At 39.6% G+C, this 18,387-nt stretch overlaps 1 long non-coding RNA gene across 1 annotated transcript in view; it reads left to right on the plus strand.

Annotated features, from left to right (window-relative positions):
* LOC117803806 overlaps window positions 1-18,387 on the plus strand; it is an 88,372-nt gene that overhangs the window by 66,319 nt on the left and 3,666 nt on the right. The window contains exons 4-5 of the long non-coding RNA XR_004627891.1: window positions 9,930-9,979; window positions 10,852-10,951. This is a non-coding gene — a long non-coding RNA (uncharacterized LOC117803806). The remainder of the gene's footprint in view (window positions 1-9,929; window positions 9,980-10,851; window positions 10,952-18,387) is intronic.

Raw genomic sequence — 18,387 nt, forward strand, 5'->3', positions numbered from 1 at the left:
TCCCTGGTATCAGTAGTGGTGACCCTTTTATCATTTCTGAGATTGATAAATTTGTGTCTTTCTTCCTTTTTTCCTGGTTAACCTTTCTAGAAGCTTATCAATTTTATTGATCTTTTCAAAGAACCAACTTTTGGTTTTAATGATTTTCTCTATTGTTTTCCTGTTTTCAATTTTATTGATTCTTGCTTTTTATTATATCTTCTCTTCTGCTTGCTTTCAGCTTAAATTCTTTTTTCTCTGGTTTCCTAAGATGGAAGTTTAGGTTTTTAATTTTTTACCTTTCTTCAATTTTAATGTATGCATTCAATGCTGTAAATTTCCTTCTAGGCTGTGTTTTCGCAGAATCCCACAGTTTTTTATTAAGTTGTGTTTTCATTTTTATTTAGTTCAAAATTCTTTTTCATTTGTCTTATGCCTTTTTCTTTGATCCATATTATTTGGAAGTGTGTTGTTTAATCTCCAGATATTTGAGGGATTTTCCAGCTATTTTTCGGTTATTGACGTCTCATTTAATTCCATTGTGGGATGAGAATATACCTTAAAAAGTTTCTATTTTTTAAAAAATATTTTAAGATATATTGTGGCCCAGAATCTGGTATATCTTGGTGAATATGAAAGTTTTTGATGCTTTTATTTAACTAGTTTGTTGTTTTTTTATCTCCCATTAGAATAATATACTTTTAGAGCACTTTTGCTATAGAAACACTTGTTAGGAAAAAAAAAATCTCTTTATCAGTCTGAAACCTTCTGACCAGTGTCTCCCTTCTTCAATTGGAACAACTGGCTTTGTAACATGAGTTTTGAAAGTGGAATTAATAATTTTAGTAGAAGCAGCAGCATTTTTTGAACATCTGTGTTCCAAGTACTGTACTTTACCTATATAATCTTAGTTCTTTTAACAACCCCCTAGGATGGATGCCAGTAATAGAGGCGCCTCAGAGATGAGGAAGTCAAGACTTAGAGAGCCATGTCACTTGCCTGGTTACCCATCAGACAAGTAGCAGAGACAGAATGTGAACCCTGGAAATGATTCATCCTTTTTCTCTTTTTGCCTTTAAACACATTTTGATAGATTCCCTTTCTTATCCAAAAAAAGTGTCCTTGGCACATTGTAGAAGTTTTTATTTGGAAATTTTGATGGAGAAAATTTTAGATTTAAATCAGTTACAAAAAATAATACAGAGAGCCCATGTACTCTTTCCTCAGTTTCCCCAATGATGACATTATACAAAACTATAGCACAGTATCAAGACCAAGATATTGACGTTAATACAATCCACTGACCTTATTTCATAGTTCCCCGATTTTACCTGGTTCACTTGTATGTGAATGTGTGTGTGTATATTTAGTTCTATAGAATTTTATCACATGTGTAAGCTTATGTATGTACTACTGCAGTCAAGATACTGAACAGTGTCATCAATATAGAGATCCCTCATGCCACCATTTTGTAACAACATCCACCTTTGTCTCTAATTTCTGGAAACCATAAATCTATTCTCTATTTCTAAAATGTCACCATTTCAAATGTTATATAAATGGAATCATACAATGTGTAACTTTTTCGGATTGACCTTTTTACAGTCACTATTTTCTTGAGATTCGTCCAAATTGTTGTATGTATCAATAGTTTGTTCCTTTGGGGGCACTTGATTGGCTTAGTCGTTTAAGCATCTGACTCTTGATATTGGCTTGGGTCATGATCTCAGGGTCATGAGATGGAGCCCAGCAACGGGCTGCATGCTGAGCGTGGAGCCTGCTTAGGATTTTCTCTCTCCCTCTGCCTCTGTGTCCTGCCCCCATTTGTGTGCACGCTCTCTCTCTCTCTCTTAAAAAAAAAAAAATATATATATATATATATATAATTTCCTTTTTATTAGCAAGTAGTATTTCATGGTATGGATGTGGATGTGTTGAACCAATCACCTACTGAAGATGGGTAGCCTGTTTCTAGTTTTTGTTTATTATGAATAAAACTAGAATAAACATTTATGTACTGGCTTTTGTGTGGACATAATTTTCATTTCTCTGAGATAAATGCCCAAGAGTGCAATGACTGGATTGTACGGTAATTGCACATTTAGTTTTTTAAGAAACTGCCATATTATATTAGCTGTACAATTCTATGTTCCCATCAACAAAGTATGAGTGATTAGTTTCTTGTTATTCTTGCCAGCATTTAATGTATTTTGTATTTTCGCCATTCTGATATGTATGTCGTGACAGTTCTCTGTGGTCTTAATTTGCATTTGCATTTTTCTGATGTCCAATAATGTTGAATGCAATTGGAGTTCAGAAAGTGAGGGTGTGTCAAGAGCTGTGATGGGTTCGAGATTTTACTCTACATGTACACAAACAAGTTAGCATATCACCATTTTATGGATGTTAGTAGAAGATACAAGGCTCTGTGATCAGAGACAAAAGACTCCATTACTCGTGACACAGCAAATAACAAGGACTTCACATTTGCATTATCCACCTCCACCATCCATCCTCCTGCACCACTGCCACCGCCACTACCATAGTCTCACTTAGGCAACGTGGAGAGACCAAGGTGGAGATGAACACACATGAATTTGTCTTACCATTGAGGAATCCTGAGCTTGGGAACCTGAATCTTTTAAAATGGGACGTAGGCCTGTTTGAGCTTTGGTCTGAGGGAGATGTTGTTTTTATCATACTGGACAGTAAGCAAATGGTCTTCTGCTCAAGAAGGAGACACTATCTCTTAATTCCAGGGCAGTTGCCTATATAATCATTCTTGAAAAGATAGTCTGGAACAAAAGGGCAGTTAATACTTCTCCTTGCAAGAAGTGCAGAAACACAAATGACCCACGGAGAATTGTCTCCCAACAGGATACAGCAAGATGAAGCAGCAGAGTTAGATATGGGCCAGATCATGTAGGTCTTAAGGCCGTAATAGGGATCTCCTACCCACCTGACTATCCTATGCACAAGAGAGCATTACTAAAAGTTTTAAGTGGTGGTGGCATGGTGGCAGGGTGTAGAGTCATTCTAACAACAGACTATCTGCAGCTGCTCTGAATTTCAGAGAATTGCTTCTGTATCTTTGCATGTAAGTTTCTTTCTGCCTGGAACATTCTCTCCCCTGCTTTTCTTTCCTAAATCCCAGATCTCCTGCTTGTCCTTTAACACTCAGTTCAAGCCTTCCTCTCTGCCACTTTGCTTATCCATTTCCATGGTTTTTCCTTCCTTCTGTATCAGATTAGGTGATCTAGTTTTTAGGCATCTTACACTTATCCATTTCCATGGTTTTTCCTACCTTCTGTATCAGATTAGGTGATCTAGTTTTTAGGCATCTTACAAAATCCTGTTTGTTCATTGCTTTTGTCCCAATGACTAAAATGCCCCCATTCACACCCTGAGATCCTGCCAGATAAAATTTGTCCCTTACTGGTTTCCACCTGTCAGGTGAGAGAGGATCAGCAAGTTCTAGGCTCTACTTGTTAGCTGGCTTGTGTGTGCAGGACTCTTACCTTAGTTGTCACACAAAGTATGTCTTTGATAAGCTTCCTGACAGCTCTTTTTCCATTGACAAGGAGGATTTTTGGGTGGGAGGGTAGGAAGAGTAGCTGGGGGGATCATTCAAGGCTTAAGGATCATCCAAGGATCAAGAAAGGGGACCATTCAATGGTTAAGTTCTTAGTTATACTCCAGCTATTTTTAATCCAGAATGTGTGCAGATGATAACTGAACCAAAGTAAAGCCAAAAAAAAAACCAAAAACAAATAAAAAACACAAAAAACAACCCCCCCCAAACTCCCAAAAACAAAAGCCCCGAAAAAGCCCTACCTCTATTTGTTTACATAGACATGATCAGAAACAGCCAACATTTTGTACTTTATGCCTTTATCAGAAAATTCCATTTTACTCCATTCTTTCATTTCCTTCTACATCTGTGTTCTTCAAATGGATGCACTACCATTTAGCTAGCTAAAAATATAAAAGTTAATGTCTGCATATGGGTAGTGCCTGAATGTGTAACTTTACTCTCATTTTCATCAAGGCCTTGAAAGGAAGAAGGAAAATCTAGGAGCATTGAAAAATATAAGTACTCATCCTTGTCAGAGCCTTCTAGGCATATTCCTTCAACGAAGCAACCAATTTTCAGTCCAGATGACTATATTCATCTCTAAGCCAATTGAAACCAATTTAACAATAGAATTTTATGAGATTTTGTCACAAGCTTCACCAAAGGCCAATTATGAAACATCCACTTCATTTCCTTTGGTCATTGATTTTCTAATTTGTTGGCAAAAATCTATGACTTCAGTCTAACATGATATTTTCTTTATAAGCCCATCTTATCTTTTGCTTTCAGTCCCATTGTGTTCTAACTGTTTAAAGATTTTTCATCTTATTATATTTGTTCGTTATATTGCTGAAATAGAGTTTCTGAATTATAATAGCGGGCTCAGCCATTCTTACCTGCTCTGTGGAATGATATCACCTCTGTTTTCCCCTAATCTTACGGTGTCTTGAGTGCTTTGTTTAAAGACAAGTAGAAGCAATTCAATAGAGGTTTGCTAATTTTCTTATCATGCTAGAATGCATATCATCCAGACCAAATGTTTATGTGCACAGTTACTCTAAATACTCCCCACCTGCATTTTGCTAGATCTTATTCTCTGGTGTCTCCATTATTTTTATTGTGCAAGTTTATTTTTCTAATTTGACTTGGTAAACAGGAATTGAAAAATGACTACAATCATTCAGCTAAGTTTAGAGTCATAATAATTTAGTACTCTATCTTTTTATTAGCCGGCCTGTCTTCTGTAGAGTTTATATTTCTCCCCTGGTATATTTGTTTAATGCTTTTTTGATTCCATCCTTTTCTTTGCCTCTTAGCAGCATTAATTTTATTCTGGTTGTTCACTGACATGATCAATTCTGGCCACACTCTCTAACAGAGCAGGTATTTTCCCTCTTTCTTTTGCTGTCCCTCTCTGTGGGAACATAAAGCAAATTATAGACATTAATTTTTATGACATGGAGACCAAAGTTAAAGAAAACTGTCAACAAGAATTACACAAATGACTATAATCATTTGCCTTGATAAGAACTTAAGCTTTTAAATGCTGGCACTTTTAAGTCCTGTCTGCAAGTATGAAAAATCTTCACTTGGCACAAATTGGGCATTGTAGGAAATTGCTACGGCATTTATTATGTTAAGGGAAGTGAGAGAAAAATGAAAGGGAGGAAATCCATATGTAGATATCATGACCGACACAGTTAGATCCTACGATCTAAAAGTTAGAAAGTATGCTGCATGAAAAGGGCCCTGGGAATTGGTTTCTAACAAAAATAGTAATTAAGGCAGTCTCAATATATAGAGTCTTTCTCTGAAAAAAAAAGTCTCTTCAGTTACACACATGAAGTCATGCTTTTCAAAATGAGACTGATAAGGTGGAGGTTTATCCAAAGAGAACACACAAATGCCACCATACAAATAAGTTAATCATGGCTAACAGGGATGATTGGCTAGGGCTTCTCATCTGGTGGTGGTTGGACGTGGTCTTCTTCCCACACCATTGCATTTTGGGTATGTGAAGATCCCTGCCTGGGTCAGAGAGCTTGCCAGCACTCCAATTTGGCTGCAGTATAGAGTATGAATGTGGACCTAGGGGCTTTAAACACCTGGACACTTAATTGGGAGCCCAATGAAAGCCATTAAATATATTGAATAGGAGCATTATGTGGTCAGAGATGCCAAACCTTTCTTGAACCATGTTCCCGTATCCCAAACAATTAGGATTTGGGTTCCTGTATTGATCACAATTCAATCAGAGGCAGAATCACTGATGTGTATACATACACACACATACACACATGTATTTGTTTCGGGGATTTGGCCATATGCAATGATGGGAGCTGGTTAAGTATTCTCTCTAAGGCTGTCTTTGTACTTACTGCTAGAACTCAAGTCCACACAGTTCAGGCACTTCTGAAGGGAAGATGGATGTAAAGTGGGGGAGACGAAGTATAGGCTGGAACCCAGAAACATGAGGTAGAGCCCACGAGGATACACTGAAACCTGTGTCCCTTCTTATTGCCTCTGATCTTGGTGGTGAGAGTGCTCTCCAAAAGCCAAGGCCCTTACTCAGAGGGTAAAACACACACATGTGGTCCAGGAATCCAAGAAGCTTCTATTAAAGAGATCAACTCCATTTTTTGTTGTTTGACTGCTAAACAGTATTTGAACTTTACCACTCTCCCTTCCCCTTCTGTCTCATACCTGGCATGATGGTAAGAAAGAGTGAATACTCCTGCCTTAGGTACATTTGGGAAGTTCAAACCACATGAAAACCAACACATGCGTGGGAGCTAGCCCCCCAGCCCCACCTTCTGACTACCATAAAACCCCAAGTGAATATCTTTTCTCTGCCCTCTGAAGCCATTTTCTAACCTGCTTGACAGCCTGCCTTGCTCTCCCCAGAAAATCTCATTATGTGAGTAATAGACCTCTTCCTTCTCTCCTGCTGTGTGTATAGTCACAGTGTCTGAAACAAATTCGTATGGGAGGATCCATGCCACCTCTGGGGGGTGACCACGAGAAAGATGGAGGATTCAGGGAAAGGTGGACTCATTGAAGGCTCAGCCACTGGCTCATACTAACAAGATGACCAGCAACTGTGTATCTGAGTTAAGGAAGTACTACCCTCCCAATCTCTCACAAGAATCTCCTTGGTTGTCTAACCTAACCTGAAACATACAGGAAAGGGCATTTGGGGAAATGTTCAGCTGAGCCAACTTAACATGTTGCAAAACCCCTATAGCTCCTCTTTGATTTCTTCCCTTTTTTTTTTGATACTCTTAATCATTTAATAGCTGTGATAACCCAACATATGATTTAGAATTCTCAGCATCTCTTCTTTCTTTCCCTTAAATGAGATGTTATTAAAGCATTTAGCACAGTGCCTTAAAAGTTAGCGATTGTTATTCTGTTATTATAGGATATGACATGATTTCATTATCATTTTGCAGGATTGACCTTTCCTATCAGTCACTGAAGAGGGCTCTTGACTACTCTGGCTTTGACATCCTGTGAGGGTAGAGCTCAGATAGTGTGGAGGGAACTTGCACCCATGACAAATCTGGTGTGGTCCTGTGATGCTGCCACAGAGGAAAAGTATTCTGATCCCTAACAGAAGCGGATTTCTAGTGCAGGAAGTCCTTGAGACCAGACATCCACTTTCCATTTTAAGTGTGTTTTCCATTGTGTGTGTAAATCTGTGAGTTTATTACACTCTCCCTCATTCCCCCCTCTCTTTCCCCCTAAAGTTAAAAACAAATTTTATTATACGTATAGGTCTTTTACCTATTTTTCTTAAGTCCTCATTCCTTTTTTGCTCAGACCTTTGTTCTCCTTTCTGCTCTCTACTCGGATTTTCTGGTAGAAGACTTAGTGTGCTTTGGGTTTTATTTTAAAATATCCAGGTCTTTTAATTTTCTCAAGTACATTTCAAGAGTAAAACTAGAAACTTGGGAAGGGAAGCTAATGTGCAGAGAGTTTAATGAAATATTAGCAGGAAAATATAAAGGCATGTTGAACAACATAGAGAAATACAAGTGTTTATTTGTTAGGGGTTCTCTGTGATACAGGTTCCCAGGAAAGTGGACTCTGGAATGGAGACCAGCATTTGGGGGCTTTTATTAGAGAGAGTTATTGGGATCAACCTGTGGAAGGGAAGAGACATAAGCAGGATTGTACAGAGGGAGAAGTCAGGCTGAGATACAGTGTCAGTGGAAGCCTCAGCCATCCCTAGGAGGAGTCCTAAAAACGCATGATCCTTCCAAACTGTCCCTAGTTGGGGTGAGGGGGCTGGTCCTTTATAAGCCTGTGTTAATCAGTCATAGGATGTGAGCTGTTCAGTGACTGGGAAGAGGCACATGGCCTTGGGGAGTGACTGTATTAGAGCTAAGACAATCCTTGGAGGGGACTGACACCTGAGAACTGTCTGTTACCGGCATTTCCAGCACCTGGGGGGTTAAGACCTTCATTCCTGGTGAGGAATCTGGATGGTGCATCACTGTGTCCTACATATTCTAAGGGAGGCTGATGGAGGGAGAATTTTCTAGAAATGCTGTTTTGCTATCCTATTATGAAGTATTTCCTACTAACCCAATATCTAATAGCTACACCAGTGGTGGTTAAGGGACTAAAACCATAATAAAAGGTGCCTTTAATATTTTTATATGCATCTCATGGTCAAGTTCACATTTTTCCTATCACGATTTTATATCATAGTCTTCTAGCCATGTCAGTATGTTACCTTGAAAAGTATTGAAAAGACACTGCTTTTGTATGCTCTGTCCAGTGGTAGTGACCGTTTTCTACTCTCTCTTAGCCATACTTCTTTCTGATCTCACTCAGGTTCAAATGAACTAAGTGGATCTCAAGAGCTTGAACAGAGGAGGCAATAAAAATAACTAAAATAATCTTCCCTCTGCCCATCATCTCATCTTGTACTTCTCTGCTCTGCACCCTTCAAGGTTGATCCACAGGGACTACGTTTCCCCACCTCCCTTTCTGGTGGCTTCTCATTGGCTTCAGCCAATGGGAACAAGAAGAAGGAAGTGAGTCTGTGAAAGGAGAAAGAGGTTGGGGAATTTTGTGTCTGGTGCCTGTGCAAGTCAGTGCCGCTTTCTTGGCAGTAGCAGTATCCCGTGATAGCAACCCAACCAGGCAGTCCCTTCTTCAAGTTCAAGGCTCTCCCTACTTTGGACTCTAAACATGGACCATCATAGTACATGGCTCAAGGAGCAATTATTTTCCTCATTTTTTTAAAAACCATCAATAGCTTTGTTACGTATTTCTTAGGAGATCTGTCCCTAGAAGCCTGGTCAATTAGATGTCGATGTCACTTAGGATCAAAACAACACCTGTGAGTTTTTATACTATCCCACACTCATATTTCCTAATTACTATCTGTTGTTTGAGAGTGATAGTGATAAACACATAGGCAGTGCAAAAGGTTGGCTGTGGACCCGGAGGCAACAGTTTATCATCATTAGCAGAGCTGAAAAGGCAGCTACCAAAAAAATTTGGAAGGTCTCCTACAAAATTAGCAAGGATGCCTGCCAAGCTCAGGCACTCTGACTTCTGCACACCTTTCTCAAGGCTGCCTGTGGCCAGTTCTCTCAGAGTCTGTACAGATCTTACCCTTTCTCCCTGCCCCCCAACAATTTTTGTCACCGCTATTTGTCTCCTTATAACAGCTGTTATTATTTAGTGACAGAGTGAATGGTTAAGAAGAACACATACTATATATAGGTGACACTAGTGACTCCTTTATCCTCTCCTAATCTATGACGGAGAAGCCAGGACTATGTTTCTAAATTTCTGAGTTCTTTTAAACTAGAAAAATTAGGAGCTTTTAAGATTTGGGTCTGTTCACAAGGATTACCTTTGAATTCCTTGTGGAGACGGGGCAGGAGGCCAGTGCGTGGATGGGCAGAGTTAGGGTGACCTCTGAGACTGAAGACATGGTCAAGGTCCTGCTGTGTCCCAGTGGGGTGAGTGTAGGTATAGAAACAGAGTCTGAGGGGACAACTAGGAGATGCACTCCTGAGCTTGTCCAAGTCAGACAAGATGCAACAGTGAATGAGCCAAAAATGCCTGAACAGCAGTGACAATGTAGGAGAATTGTAGGGAGGTATTTACTTATTTATTTTAATGCATAGAGGAAAAATATATAATTTGCTCATTAGAACTGTGGTTTATGGCCATTAATTTTTTATATACTGAATAAATTGACATAAAGAACATATCAAGAAAATAATAATATAGGTAGTCCCTGGACCCTCTCCCAGTATTTCTGCCACAAATTGCTAGGATTCTTCTGTAATCCCAGGGAGGAGTTTAAAGGGACCTGACATTTACTGAAATGGAATTTCTTTCCCACCAGGTGGATGGAGACTTGGAGCAGATATAGTTTGATTTTAAAAAATTAAGCAGGTATCTTGGGTATTTACATGTTCTATTTATTTGCTCAGCATTCTCTCAGCCTTGTTCTATGGCCTGCATGGCTGCATCAACAGGCTGTCTTGCTCTCTGGCTTTAACTAGATTCACCCTGGGCTGGATTTAGGGTGAAAGGAGCAATGTCCTTAGAGAGTTGTGATGGCCTCCTTACAATGTTGTACCTAGCCCCAGCCCTGTACTCACAAATGGGAGTCAGGAGAGAGGAGAGTGAGGCTGGGGTATTAATTCCCCAGCTCTTGGTGCTGGATTGCTGAGGGTCGGTTGCACTCCTCCAATGGCCGACCCCTCCATGCAATTCTTCTTCTAGGTGCCCCAAAGCATGGCTCTACTCCTATAAGTGTGTATGTGGGGTTGGGGGTGGGGGGCAAAGAGAAGGACCTGGGGGTAATAGCTGACTCCCTGCCATTGCTAGACCTGGGGCACTATACCATTTCTTGATATTACTCTGGAGGATTCCACTATTCCTTGTTCCTACCCTGAAATACTGTACAATTCCTTTTAGGGACCTGAATTCTGCTCACACCTTTATAAATAGTGCTTTTATTAAAGTCTCCCATTTACCTATGTAAATGTGCCTCTGTTTTTTGCTGGGACCCACAGCAATATAGCATGTAGCTTGTCTTGATTCCTAGAGCTACGACTTAAAAAATTCAAGTCTTTAACATTTACTAAATGAAATAATTTCCTTGGTATTTGTCTTCCCCACTAGTTCTCTGGCTCCCTTAGTAGATGGGGCTGCATTCTGAGTTGTCACCAGTGTGTCTGCAGGATCCAGCAGTCGGCTCAGCATATAATAGATACTCAATAAATACTTGCCGACTGATTTACTATCTTGACAAAATCTAGGTCACAATTTCCCCATATAAGAAAACAAATCAAGGATTATTGGATACCTGTCTGTTGGAATAAAAATCTTGCAAGAGAGGAATAGACTGAAAAAGGAGAGGTGAGTTTGTCCTCTGTCCCTGCCTCTACAATATATCATAGATTTCCCCAAGCTCTTTAATTTGTTCTTTGTCATTTCTTGGCTGTAAACACCCCTGACTGGTGAATATAGCAAAACAGCTTTTAGTAAGCAAACTTCAGGGGGAAAAAAAAAGCATGGTAAGTACAGCACATGCTCATTTCTCTGTAATTGCTTGATCTTCCAGCTGTTGGTCTGGGATGATATTGATAAAGGAATTAAAGATACCACACCATCTCCTGAATCAAATGAGAACAGTCATTCTCAAATTACAGAGTATGACATTTTTATGTTTTGCAACATGAAGAGGAAAGAGCATTTAATTTATTTTAATGTGGTTAATTTGCAGCTAGATTAGATCATCTAGTTAACTCATAGGTTCTTGACTTTTAAGACCAAGCATTGTGTAGCATCTCATTTTCACAGTGGTGGTTGCTGCTGTTAATATTGGCTTACATCTAATCAACTAGGGAGTTAACCCTGAATACCAAACACAAAATCTATAAACTGAAAGCTAGAACTAACATGATTTGGAGAAAGAGAGTCAATCTTAAATAAGAGGCAGCTTCACATTGCTTCAAAATAAACATAGCTTTGATGTTTGAATATTTTGGTTCATTTTCATATAAGGAAAATGTTTGTTATTTTAAAACCTAGTCACTTTGTCATAGAGAAGAGTAGATGGGATGATGGAAAAGTTCCAAGTAAAAGCAACCCTAGTGACCAGTACTTGAGATCATGTCTATGGTGCCTGCAGTAATGGAGTTGCCACTCTTGATCACAAGATAAGACAAAGTTTTCATTTGGGCCTGGATGAGTTCTCAGGTAGAATGTCTTGCTTCTCCAGGGAGGGGATTCTCTGAGCCACCAAACCAAATTTTAGCCATAACAAACAATGGCAGTTTTCCAGCTTAGTTCAGACCATATGACTGGGAATGAAATTGGGCAGGTGAAGTGGCTTAAAATTTTGAGACTCCTGGCGTCTTCAGTATTTGAAGACAAGGGTAGTAAGATGTGAAGTTCAGTTGTTTGTTTTTTTTTTTAAGTGGTCATGGGAGCTCTTAAAAAAGACACTTTAGCTAGTCACTGAGTAGACATTTGATTTTAAATGTGCTCACAACAATTCTGTTAACTAAATGCAGGTTTCACTTGAATACTGGCAGATCATTTGCAGAAGGTCAGATTTCTGAGGTCTACATTCTCTTCCTGGGTAATTTTATCCCCCAGCCCCATCTTTCCACTCCCCACCACTGCTTTTAATTTTATTTTGGAATTATTTGTTTTCTTCTGAGGACACTAGTGAAGAGTATTATTTAACCGAGTCCAGACTAATCATGGAAGGAGTACTTAGTACATTTTAGTTCATCTTGCCCATCTTCTAGGTACCCTCAGAAGATTATTCCAGACTATTTGTGTTTTCTGTAGGCTAATTTTTCTGTAGACTACTTTTTGCTTATTTTATTATTATTTGATTAGTATTATTATTTTGATTATTTGATTATTAGTATTTTGATTATTGCATGCTTTAAAAATGTGCTGAAATCTTTCCTTAAAAAAAACAAACAAACTATTTTTAACATACTCTTTATTTTCGAGCCCAATCATTTGAATGCTTTGTGATCCACCTTTTACAGATAAGGAAAAGTGAGATTTTTAAGTTGAATCTGTAAGCCCATCAGTTCTGGGACAGGAACTAGTTAAAGAATTTCAGTGTGAAGAGCTTTTTCAGCTGAGAAGCAGAAATCTGAATGTGAACATCCATATTTCTACTTGAAATATGGCAGATTATAAGGGTTATTTGGCTCTGGAACAGGAGAAAAACTTTAAAAAGATGAATTGGATGAGATAACGCAGAGGACTTTTATTCTGTAGAAGTATGTGTGTATTACACTTGGCCCAGAAGCTCTTCTTTCTTGCTAAAACCATGGACTCAAAATCAATTGCCACTTCTACTGTTTTCATAAAAGAGACTGGAATGTCAGGGACATCTTAAGAGTAAGACAGACCAACACCATCTCTAAGTCCTAAGAGTCACAACACATTGATAAGATGGTGATTAGGGTTATAGTATATTCAATAATATCTTCTGAAAGTTAGCCTGGCTACTTATTAAAGATCTCGCAATGGATGAGCAAGCCCATTGAGAAGGAACCAGAGAGATTCTGGGTTGGTGGGTATGTAGTCAAGGGCATAGTTCTGTGGAAAAATATGAAACCTAAAACCTGTTCCCAAGGAAAAATAGCCAAAGAGAAAGCCCTAACTTAAAATATGGAAGGGGATTGATTGACACAAAGGAAAGATACTCAGGTTACGGTGGAGTGAAAGAAATTTAGCCTAGCTGAGATCAATGTATTTCAATGCAAATTAAATAAAAAGAAGTTTTGCAGTGGCTTGTACTACAAAGAAAAGCTAGCCTTCACTTGGCAAAAATACAAGAAGATAGGTATTTGAAAGGTACAAGTAGTGGGCACAGATTTGGGGTTGGAAATTGCATTTATCTTAACTGTAGTCAAGAGACATGGGAAGTTTCAGGCAAATAACAACAAACCCTGTAAAGACAATCCTTCAGTAAGAGAAGAGGACAGAAACAGGGAAGATGAGGCTAGAGGTTTCCAGGCGGAAGGGCATTCCTCATCCCTGGCAGGGAGAAATTAAAGAAGAAAATTGTGTGGTTGAAGGACCTGGTGATTCGTATACCTAACTGAAAGATTTCACATAGGTCAAGATTTTTAGATTCTAAAAACTGAGAAGGTCTGGCCAATCATTACACAAATTTCTGCAGAGCAGCAAGAACCTGTCGCGGAGTAGGCAGCTGCCCTCTAGAGAAAGTATGCCTTCGCCGAATGCCGCACCCCTCACCCCTCCCCCTCACCCCTCACCCCTCACCTGCTTTATTCACGCTTCTACCGTAGCTGCTTGGCCTCTTTAGACGCTGGAGTTGGTGCAGAACCACTGCTTTAAGGATTTAAGAACTTCGAACAGGCGGTAGTTAATATAGGAACGCCTGATCCTGGGTAAAGTCCCCTGATGCTGTGATCCCCAGGAAAGACCGTTCGTGACTGAGTAGGTCAGAAATCTAGTCGCAAAGTGCTTCAGTTGACCCTGACTTTGACATACACATCTGCACACACAATAGTAATGTCACCAGACTTGCTGAGTGGCCGTTACCCTTCTACAGCCTTTTAACGAACCGCTTTATGGAGTTTGTTTCACATCCTTTTGCAAGCCGGTAAGAGACTCTTGCTTTGAGTGGGAGAACGAGCTTCCTTCCTTGATCAAATGTGAGGTCACGTTCTCTACCAATGTTAGCAGTAGTCGAATATTTCAATTGTTTTTGCTTTGTCAGTGACAACTAGGGAAAAAACCATGCGACTACAGGAGGTTTGATTCAAAGCTATGCTGAGGTCACGTTCTCTAGTCCCCCTCAGTCTCATCTCTTAACTCAGTATTTTTTTTTTTTTTGCCCTTCTCTTTTTTCATAATCAGGTGTGGGTTTGAGAGACATGTGATATAGTGAGAGAGGTGTTGTCCATAAGCCAGAATCGCAGACAATCCTACTTCCTATCACTGTATTTTAAAATCATTTTGTAGTAACAGGATTGTTTTTCCTGCTTCTGTTTGCATTGGGGCAATTTTAAAATAAGCTCCCACTTCGGAAAATACCTGAGTTTAGGGAGGGCACATAACAACTCGGCTCCCTTCTCCTCTGCCTGGTAGATGTAGTCACACTGAACCCCCATTCAGCCTCAGAGCCCCTGAACACGACACTTCAGCAAGGATCAGAGGGAGACCCCCCCCCCCCCCCCCCCCCGGCGGGGGAGGGCAGCAGGCAGGAGGAGCCAAAGCTGCTTGTCTTTTCTGATGGAGGGTGATGCAGTCAGGGAATGGCAGGAACTCTGGGTAGGGTCATTTATTGAATGTGTCACGCTCTTGCTGGGCATCTCACCCAGATTCTCCCTCAATCCCTTCCCATTATCATTTTTATTTTAGAGATTACACACTGGTTGTTAAGCCAAGCTGAATGACTGGAGTCTGGGGGCAGGAAAAAAGATTTCTCATTCCTGGTAGGCATTAACAGAAAATCATTGAACTGCAGAGAGCTCCAAAGGCCCCCTCCCTGCTCCCGCCTTTAACCTCTTCGCTGGGCGTGGGGAACTCCTCTCCATTCCAGCTGCGGTGGCACAGTGCAGTTTTGTCATTTATCTCAGCTGACTCTGAGTCAGGCACTGAGATCAGACCCTGTCCCCCCATTGTCCACCGAGGTGCCTGACACACAGCAGGTCTTCAGTTGACATCTGTTCCATGGCTTTAGTGAAGTGATGCTTCTCCTCTTTTCCTGGCGAGGGGTTGTTTGCCGAGAGTCACCCTCTCTCTCTTTCCAATGCGGTGGACTCCTCTCCTAAAAAAAATGTTTATAAACTTTCTGATCCTAAAAGAAATGTATGCTCATTGTGGAATTATTGAACATGAAGGAGAGACTGAAATCATGAAAGAATCAAATTAAAAAAAGGAAACTAAGAAATTTAGCTTGCTATTAAAAAATAACCAAGCATTCCTATAGGCACATTCATGGAAGATATCCATGATATACTTTTGAGTGGTAAAAAGCAAGTTTTAGAACTAAATATGCTCTGAATATGACTCCAATGTGACTCCATTTTCCTAAAATACAGTAAATACAAATTTGGCTAGGAAACTTCTGAAGGGCGCACATCAGTACATTCTTGGGTTGAGTTAGTCTGTGATGAAGAGTGAAGTGTATCAGAGGACTTTCCTTGTTGCTTTATATGCTCCTAGATTGTTTTAATTTTAACTATCACATTCTACTTCTATAGTTACAATTTTATTTTATTATTTATTTATTATTTATTTTGAGAGAGGAAGAGACGGGGAGGGCAGAGGGAGAGAGAATTTTTTTTAAACATTTATTTATTTATTTATTTGAGAGAGAGAGAGATGGAGAAAGAGAGCACGCGGGGACAGAGGGGCAGAGGGAGAAGGAGAGAGAGTCTTAAGCAGACTCTGTGCAGAGCACGGAGCCCGATGTGGGGCTAGGATCTCATGGCCCTGAGATGATGACCTGAGCCGAAACCAAGAGTCAGACGGTGAACCGACTGAGCCACCCAGTCCCTCCACAAATTTTTTTTTAATTGTAATTTTATAGTTAAGCAAAGCAACATAAATCTCTTGTATCAGAGATAACCCGTTTTAACATTTTGTTGTTATTTCTTCTGGCCCTTTTTAAAAAATTTGGATCACACTGTAGAAATATTATTGTTTCAACTTTTTTCACTTACAGTATCTGGAGTTCTTTCACATGCCATTAAATATTCCTTAAAAGCAGTATTTTAAATTATTTAGTGTTTCATTACTTGAGTTTTTCATAATTTAACTGTTCTTCAGGTATAGAACATTGAGACTGTTCCCAAGTTTTCTCAATAATGAAAAGTGCCTCCATCAGTATCCCTGGGACAGACTTTTTTGTTTGCGTCTCTGTTTCATTAAGTTAGAGTTCTGAAAGTGGACTTAATAGGTCAACAAACACGAGAACTATTGATAGGTATTGCTGTAGACCTTGGTGGCTGGGCATACCAAGCTTAATGGCTCAGATACTGTGTCCTAGTAGTGTAGGGGAGGACAGAGTTTTCTTCAAACCTCTTAGGGTTCCTGGCTGGATCTGAAAATTAAACTGACAAAGACAGATCAACAGGAGAAAAGCATATAAATTTTATTAAAATTTTAAATGTAAATGAGACCCTTGACAAGAGGATGAAGACCCAAAGAAATGATCAAAGTAGGGAGCTTTTATACCTTTTAGGCAATAAATGTGTGAGGAATTGACAAAACAAAGGGGTTTGGGTTAGGCACACAGTTGACCTGTGCACAGTACAGGGGTCAAGGGTGCCAAACCCCTGTACAGTTGAAAAGCCATGTATAACTTTTGATTCCCCCAAAACTTAACTACTAATAGCCTATGGTTGACCAGAAGCCTTACTGATAACAAAACAGTTGATTAACATATTTTGTATGCTATATTTATTATATACTGTATCCTTACAGTAAAGTAAACTAGAGAAAGGAAAATGTTATTAAGACTACCATATAGTACCATGCTGTAGAACGTCCACATGTAAGTGGATCTATGTAGTTAAAACTCATGTTGTTCAAGGGACAACCATAGTAAATGGTGAAGAAGTAACTAGAAAGATTAGGGTCTGTTTAACAAGGTTTGTTTATACAGATTTCTTGGCCCCTGAATTCTCTGTCTTTGGTGATAACAGTGTCTTCCCTTCTCCTGTTACAGGGAGGGCACCTTTCACATGGGAGATGTATCTCCTGCTTTCAAGAGGACAAAGGAGGGTCAGGGTGTCCTTTGTGCACCAGCTGTTTTGTTTTGTTTTTTTAATGCCTTTAATTCAAAATAATCAATATGCCGAAGTGGCATATTTTGGGGTTACACATTCTGCTACCCTTCAGTAGAAATATGAGATGGTGTGCCTGCAGGCTGGCTCTCATTATATACTCCCCATGGATGGGGCGTGCGTGAGGTCCAACCACTGCTACATGATCTGGCCCCAAGCAACAATACCACACTTGTAGGGGCGCCTGGGTGGCACAGCGGTTAAGCGTCTGCCTTCGGCTCAGGGCGTGATCCCAGTGTTATGGGATCGCCCCACATCAGGCTCCTCCTCCGCTATGAGCCTGGCTTCTTCCTCTCCCACTCCCCCTGCTTGTATTCCCTCTCTCTCTGGCTGTCTCTATCTCTGTCGAATAAATAAATAAAATCTTAAAAAAAAAAAAATACCACACTTGTGGTGAAAGGAAAGTTCACATCAGGAACCCAGAAGTCTGTGCTTAATGGCAGTGTGGTCATGATGCTGGAGGTACAAAGACAGAAAGTTTCACCTTTGGTCTTCCCATGACCGGGCGGGACCCATTTCCCCCAACCTCCCAACTAGTCTTCTGTTAGACTATAAATTCTTCAGGTTAACTTTCCTCCACATTTACTTTTCACTACCTCTTTTTCCAAATCTTCATCAGCATGGAGTTTGTCATTTAAAGAAACAACTTTGCCATCTGGTGAGAATAGTATTTGTTATTTCGATACTTTTTGAAGTATATATGCAATGGACGTTTTGTTCATATGCTTATTGACAATTCATATTTCTCAGAGTTGACTCTTTAAGTCCTCTGTCTATTTTTTTCACTGGAGGTTTCTCTTATTGAGGTGTAAGAACTAATTATATATCATAAATACTAATCTTTTGTGCATCTTAAGCATTGCACATATTTTCTGTTCATTATCCATGATTTTATTTACAATGTTTCATAGATTTTTATGTGACAAATTCTATTAAAATGCTTCTTTGTGCTTTCTGCTTTTATGCTTATAAACTCTTTCTCTACCACTACTCCCT

The sequence above is a fragment of the Ailuropoda melanoleuca genome, chromosome 9 (genome assembly GCF_002007445.2).
Source record: "Ailuropoda melanoleuca isolate Jingjing chromosome 9, ASM200744v2, whole genome shotgun sequence".
Taxonomy (NCBI): domain Eukaryota; kingdom Metazoa; phylum Chordata; class Mammalia; order Carnivora; family Ursidae; genus Ailuropoda; species Ailuropoda melanoleuca.